Genomic DNA, 7876 nt, shown 5'->3' with positions numbered 1-7876 from the left:
ATTTTTGATGTTCTTAATTGCCTATAATTATCCTTAGTTACCTACCTCTGCGCCCTTGGGTTCGTAGGGTTGCTTCTGAACTGAAATTTTGGCTATCTCCCTAGTGGAACTTTCTTTTATCTCTATAACACTTATACTGTACTTTTAACTACCCCAAATCCTATCCAAATATTTCTCAAGGATCACAATGTCATTATATCTGCAAGACCGAATTCACTATGTTGGGGTTCACTACGTTTACCTTGCATAATCTACATGATTTGTCTGTATCCTCTTGTCTAGTCATAACTAGGCTCTTTCCGAATCAATTACTAACTACCTGTTGGTCCATTCTCATATCTATATTCCACATAATCTCTCTCGGGTTATTTTCTTTGTCTTAACTTACCATTCATACTGGCTCCTTATATATCAAATGTTCATTTGCATTTATTTATCAATAACATCTGGTGTGGGAATCCTTACTGCCTCTCCCCGTGGCGTGCTTGCATAATGTTCTGGAGTTGTAACATATCTGTAGGGTCTGAATAAAAGCAATCTCATTCATTTCGCCTTTCTACCACATTCTTCCTTATTATTCCATAGTTACCTGAACCAATAACTCTGACTTAATACCATATCACACCATCTTCCCTTCTTTAGGAGAGTACTAAGACTTAGTGCTACGAACGTATACCTATAGATATTTTACCTCTTCATCTTTGGCATCTTTCCACATCATCAATGACCCTTACTCACCTTATGGTAACCCTTCTGTACTAGGGATAACTGAATTTCTTACGCACGAAGGTGACACCTAGTGCAATATGCACACTTAGTCCCTTAAGATTAACCCTGATCAGAGTTCTTGCTTTAGGGAAACGTCTTCCTAAATGACCTTTAAAGGTTATTCATCTGTTGTCTATTCTATTATTGTTGGAACACGATCTCCCAAATTCTCACGATATCGACTATTACCAATTCCTTCGATCCTTAAATCATGTTCGATTTTTTTTATCTTGTTTACTATCCCATACTAAATTCTATTACTACGGGGGTCTAATTTTTCCTTCCAGTAATCACGTTCGAGTCACCAACTCAATTCTCAAATGAGGATATAGCCTTTGGCCTATATTCTTTTACTGTCTCAAAACCTGTCACTTCTTGTCTTTTCCTTCACTTGACTATATACTCTGTCATTCTGTCATATTTTAATTTACCATTATCATCCATTTATCACATCTTACTCATAATGCTTTAATTACTCTTTTCTTATTCTCCGGATAATATTTTGTATCTATCACTTTATTTTGATAACTTCAACAAAATATTCTTTCACTTTTAGCTCCCCTTGCTTCATCTCACTGGCTCTTCAGGTCACCTAGTATTCTCTCTTTACTTGAAACGGGAGCCATACAAAGGTAAATGTTTATCCCTTCTAGGATTCTAGTGCCAATCTTCTAAATTTTTTCAGACATTCTAGTATTCATATCTAAATGTATTATTCTAGATTGCACCATCGAGGAGTCTCACAAGGAGAACTATTACCATATTTTTGCAATATCCTTCGGAAATGTTATCTAATGATAATAATCCATCTACCAATTTATGTTACTCCAACCTCAATTGGATCTTGATATCCCCTTATTCTCTTAAACTATATTTGTCAACTCGCATAGAGCATAACTGAGATGGGCATGGCCAATTGTACATACCTCTGTTACTGTTGAAGGTAACTCAAAATGCTTATATTTCTCTTCATCAATTGCAAATATTAATAATCTTCATTATCTAGGTACCTCGTACTCTTTTTCAATGTACTTCTATTACTTATTGAAACTTGTATCCACCTCCTGATTCTCTCGTCGCTATTTACCATATTGGTGGATAGATATTCATGCCTTGGGGCTCCTTATAAAGAAGCTCAAACATCTTAGTACACACATGATCTGCTGAGCTCTACCACATGATCCTTACAACTGTGCTCTACCACACGATCTAGAGTAAGAAGAAAGAGAAGAAAGAGTGACAGACCTAAATACCCTGTAGCCTCCTGCTTATAAGTGTGGTGCACAACACACCCAAGACTCTACTAGACACAGCTTGTAGACTCCCTAGGACAAAACTGCTTTGATACCAGTTTTGTCACGACCCAAATCGGAGGGCCGCAACAGGCACCCGGTACTTTACTCAACCGAGTACCAAGATGTATCTTTCTTATCATACCATCATGGGTAAATGGGCCGGAAGGGCCGTCATGATATAACCAGAATAAAACATAAGGGAATACTTGACATAGGATGACCTAACATGTAATACAAACTTATACATGTGACATACGGTCCTATAAGACCAAAATGAACACTCGTACACTGAACATAGGCCGACAAGGCCATACAATCTTTCATATACATGACATTTGCCTACAAGCTTCTAAGACTACATATACATCATAAAGGTTAGGACAGGGCCCTACCATACCAATCAATATATGTCCAAATCATACTGACCAAATGGGCTACTCCGAAGCAAGTGGAGTACACAAACACCTTCCGCTGAGCTGATAGCCTATTAAGAGGAATGTCAACCTGTCTATTGGGACATGCGGGCATAAAACGTAGTGTTCTAAAGTAAAAGGGACGTCAGTACAAATAAAGTACCGAGTATGTAAGGTAGGAAAGCATAAACAAGAACAGTAACGTAAAGAGAGATAAAGGAGATACAACCTGTTGTAAACATGTAATTTTTGACCCGCCACGTCATCAAGCTATATTAGTACTCTTAGCATTTTAAAATATTTATTTGAGTTATTTAAATAGGATTTAACCTATTTTTCACTTTTACTTTTATTTTAAAACATGCAATTGAAAACACAAAAGATAGTTTCCTTATATATTTTCTTATTTTTACTTAAGGCCACTAGTAATTTATAGCAATTTATTTTTGTTTTTACTATGATTTTCACTTTTATTTTGAATATAATAATTTATATGAAAAATGATATATAAAAAAATACAGTTTCATATTATGATATAGTTTATTTAATTAATTGGAATTAATTTTATTTTTTTAATAGTTTAAAGAATTGGGTTTGATAGCTAAAGGACTTTAAGAATTGAAGAAATCCAAATTTGGAGCCCAATTTCGCACATTTGGAAGCCCAAATCAGGTAGCCCACTCTCCCATAGCCCATGACCGACGCCTACCTGCCTGACCCGCCCATTTTCCCTTTTAAATCCTAGCCTTTCACTCCAACTTATCCAATGGTCCTAATTAAACCTTAGCCCCATATAAAAGCTCCTTATAACATTTCCCAAAACCCTAACCATATCTCTATCTAACCCAAACGGCGCCCCCACCCCTTCTGCCTCTGTCCGCCGCTCAACCAGCCGAAAAAGTCATTTTTCGGCACGCGTTAATGGTCCCCTCCCCTCATGGTCCCCCCTTCTCCTCTCTTTTTCTTCCACGTCACACATTTCGTACGAAGCCTTATCATTTTCACGCATTTTCTTGCTCTCCAATTTCAAATCAAATAAATGGAGGACGTAGATTAAATCAATGTAAATCTAGACCCCCATTTGTTCGATTTCCAACTATAAAAGATAGAAACCAGAGGAAAAATTCGGAGTCTGAGAAAAAGAGTTATAGGGTTCTTTGGACGAAATTTTGGTAGAAATTTTGGGAGAAAGAATTAGGGTTCATTCTTAGTTTCTTTTGCGTTTTTTTCTGTTTTCTCTTCGATTCCAAAAAAATGCTAGAAATTTTTAGTTCTTTTTTGTTCTCAATTTACGCTTCAAATTCTAAAAAAAAAAAAGAAGAGCTCCGTTTCCTTTTCTAGTTTTTGCTCAAAAATGGAGTTGGATTGAACGAGCTCGTCGCTATTGAAGCTGTCGTTTGAGGTCAAAGGTCATGGTTCCTGCTGCTCTGTCGCTTCTTTATTTAAAAACTTCATTCGAAAAGCTTGACTTGTAATCGCTTACAAACAGATTCAATCAAAAGCTTTCGACATTCAGGTTCATTTCCTTACTCTTTTGTTCTGTTTGATGTTGATTCAAAGTATGATAAGAGCTTTAGGGATCAAAAATGGACTTAGAATTCTAAATTTGTTTAACTTGTTTTAGAGATAAATAATTGAATTTGGATGCTAGCAGAAACAGTCTCGCGATTCTCGGATAGTGTTAAGCTTGGTTGAAATTTTACCATCACGTGTTCTATTGTGTTCTTTATGTGCAAACATCCTATAACCTTAGATTTGCTTGATTTTGAAGTGTTAGATTGAAGCGTGGTTTGGCTTTGTGTTTGTCTGAATTGGTGAAATCATGTCTTGTTAGAATCTGCTTGGTTTTGGTTGTGAGTGAATGAAGTCTGATTTACTGTTTTACTGTTTGATTGAAGTTCGGATTGACATAACATTCTCTATTTGCCATTGGAACTAGGACTGATCAATTCATTTTCGATGAGTTGAAGTAATTGAGCGAGTTTGAATGATTTGTATATCTCTCTGAATTTTCTTGCTTACTTGTTACTTGTTTACAAAATTAGTCAAGTTAAGCTTATTTAATCGTCATTGGCTTCTCAGTTGTGAGTTTGCGTGCTTTGAGATTGTGATTATAAATACGACAATCTACTGCTTTAACTACATTCACGTGTAGAGTGCTTAAGTAATTTCTCTAGGCATGACTTCTGTTTTCGCTATGCTCCAGTGCTAAGAGTGTATGATTGTCATGTTGAGGTTTGCTTAGATTACTATTGGTTGAAGTCCCCTATCCACTCGTCTACATTCTCGTTCATTTGTTTGTTCCCTGGCTTGGTCAAATACATGAAATAAGAAGTTAAAGGAAAATGAGCATGATTTAGAATTTGATTTTACTTAGTTTTCTTTTATTTATTTTGCTACATTGGCCGCTATTAGCATGCTTAGGCCGACCACATTTGGGTAGGAAGACCTTTAGGACGTTCATATTTTAGCTTCTTTCTGAGGCAAGAAGTCCCCCTTAGTTAAATTTGTCCGGGGAATTCCCCAAAGGATTTGTATATATTTTATTCCGGGGTATGCCCCGAAGTATTTCTATTTGGAGGTCGATAGTAGAACTCGTAGTATTTTTATTTTTATTTTCATTTTTTATTATGTGGGGACGATCTCGAGCCTCGTGTGTGTTTATTTTTCTTTTATGTGTTTATTTTTACCTCAATTTGAATATTTTAAAAGCCAACTTGATCATGTATGCAACTGTGACTTTCACGAGACTCGGGGAATGTCTAACACCTTCTCTCCGAGTTAAATGAACCCCATTACCCGAAACTCTGGTGCAAACTTAGTTTTGGAGTCCAAAGTAGTTTAAAGGAAAATTATTTTTTTTTAAACGATGACCTGCCACACCGAAACCAATGTCATTCGACTCTGAAGAATCCTTTTGAACACAATTTTGTCACTTTCTAATTAGAAAACCCTTTTGAGCTTCAAAATTACTTTTATTATTTTAAGAGGGGTTAATGAAGTAGAAAAAAAGGGTGTGACAACTTTGGCAACTCTAGCGGGGACTTGCAGGTTCGAGTCGGTACTTGATCTTGTTGGCTTTTAGAATATTCGATTGAGGTGTTTGTTTTCTTTATTTGGTTTGTTTATTTGGTTTGTTTGTCTTATTTTCTGTTTTGTTTGTTATTTGTTTATCGTTTTTCCTTATGTGTTACTGCTTTATAAATTGTCATCATTTGCTTAACCATGGGTTTTCTTTCCGCAACAAGTCTTCCGAAGTATATTTGAGGGTATACGGCCTTATTGTGAGTCACCCGTCTCTTTAGGGGGTGGCGTGAGAGCGTGTAGTTGGAGGACAGCTAGAGCAGCCGCCATCCACCGCGTGCCGCCCTAAATTACCTTGTCTAGTGAACCCCAAACGTAGGTCGGCCTTTAGGTCATGCTTATTTACATCATATCATTTAAAATGGGCTCAGGGCCCCAAAGTCATTTAATCATCCCTATATGCTACATGTTGCATTTCTTTAGGGGTAAATGGGTCATTTGGCAGACCAATGAGATAAAAAAAAGGGTGAAGTATAAAATGAAGCAAGTAGGACATAGTTTTTTTCTTCTTTTATAACTTTTTCAAGGAAAAAAAAAGAAGCCAAAAATAAGAAAAATGAAAAATCCAAAAGCATTTTGCACTTTCCTATCATTTTCCAAAAAAAAGGAGAAAAAAAGAAAATCCAAAAAGATTTTACATTTTCCATCATTTTTAAAAAAAGACAAAAAATATAGTTCTTTCCAAACTAGTTGCATTTTTTAAAAAGCTTTCTCCCATGTCCAATCTTCCCGAACTACGCATACCTGATTCTCGTTTTTCGGGGTAGGATACGTAGGCATCCCACATAGGGTCCTGTCTTTCCACTGAGTCTTAAGTCCTTGGCTTCAAAAGGTCGTAGTCATATCTTGCATGTCGAGCCTCTTTTGGCCACATCGGCCTTTTTGCAAAATGGGGCTATTTTCTCAAAGTAGTTTTTTATCCCATGTCTTAGAACCCTAGTTCCACAACAAGGTGTCCTCTTAGTTCTAAGGTCTATTCCTGTTGAACTTACATGTCTAGCCACTTTTGGCCACATCGGCCATTTTTGCAAAATGGGGTCATTTTCGCAAAAGTGGTTCAATGACCCATATCTTAGGATCTTGACTCCATAAAAGGTTTCATATTACTTTAAGGTCCGTCCTTCTTGAGTTTGCATCTTTAGCCACTTCTGGCCATATCGGCCATTTTTGCAAAGGGGTCATTTCTGCAAATTCATTTTAGGCCAGGATTTTTGATTCCATATAAGCCTTAGTGAGGAATTTTTCATGTCTTAGAGGTTAATCTTGTTGAGTTTACACTTCTAGCCACCCTTGGCCTCATAGGTCATTTTGCAAAAATAGCTCAATCATTTCTTGCATGTGTCCAATAGGAGGTGCCATAGTGGCTTGAGTCACTAACTCTATTTGATCTTATTTTTCTCATTCAGGTATGGATCCATTTACCAGAGCTCGAGCATGACTGATACCCCAGGACCATTCCAGTCTGGACCGTTGCAGGCATAAGTTGCTTGAGGATACTTTTATGTTTTGAGTCAGTTAGTCATGTTGTCCTTTATTTTCTAGTCTTATACACTAGTATTGAGTCTTTTAGGTGGTGTCAGAGTCTGTCATAGTCTAGTTGAGTTCGTCGAGTCTTTTGTTATCATATTTCCTACTTTGTATGCGAAAAAAATTATAAATGAAAAATCCAAAAAGATTTTTATTTCTAGTTTATTTTATCCATCCTTTTTCTAGAACTATGCTTGGTTTGATTCATGTGGAACATGATACGTAAGCAACCTACATAGGGTTCAATCGAATCATTTAAAAAAAATTAAAAAAAAAGATGAAGTTCTGGGATGTAAGAAATGAGAGGAAAGAAAATGAACAAGCCAAGAAGTGCTAGAAAAGAAAGAAAAGAGAAGACTGAAATGAACAAAATCGGGATGATGACAAATGACCTTGTGACCTCGAATTTATTCTAGACTCGTTAATTGTTGCTAGGTGCGTTGTACATAATGTGATATTTCTATCTGATAAGTGCCCAAATGCTAACATGTTGGCTTTGTTTTGCTCCTCTTTGGTACTTTCATTGCTATCATTCAGAAGGTGGTTAGTTTGTGGCATTCTAGCGCGTCATCCGTACAACACAAGATCAAAGAGAAAGGTAGTCATGGCCAGCAAAGACTTGGACACAGGTGTTGTCGATCCGCCTAAGGAGATTATTGAATCAGAATATGAGTTGAAAGAAGAGGTCATAAGGTTGAAAGGACAGAAGACTGAAATATACCAAGCCTGGATTAGTGGGCGTCCTCTACCATTATTTCCCACTAACTATACTGAAACGCTTGTCACCAT

The 7876-nt window shown here is 36.7% G+C and overlaps 1 long non-coding RNA gene across 1 annotated transcript; it reads left to right on the top strand.

Annotated features, from left to right (window-relative positions):
• Positions 1-3315: 3315 nt before the first annotated feature.
• LOC142174781 (uncharacterized) lies at positions 3316-7252 on the top strand. Its single transcript, XR_012703835.1, has 2 exons — positions 3316-3992; positions 6967-7252. It is a non-coding gene; the product is annotated as an uncharacterized LOC142174781 (long non-coding RNA).
• The last annotated feature ends 624 nt before the right edge of the window (positions 7253-7876 follow it).

The sequence above is a fragment of the Nicotiana tabacum genome, chromosome 20 (genome assembly GCF_000715075.1).
Source record: "Nicotiana tabacum cultivar K326 chromosome 20, ASM71507v2, whole genome shotgun sequence".
Lineage (NCBI taxonomy): Eukaryota > Viridiplantae > Streptophyta > Magnoliopsida > Solanales > Solanaceae > Nicotiana > Nicotiana tabacum.
Note: the sequence above shows the minus strand (reverse complement) of the source record. Positions and strands in the feature narration are given on the sequence as shown.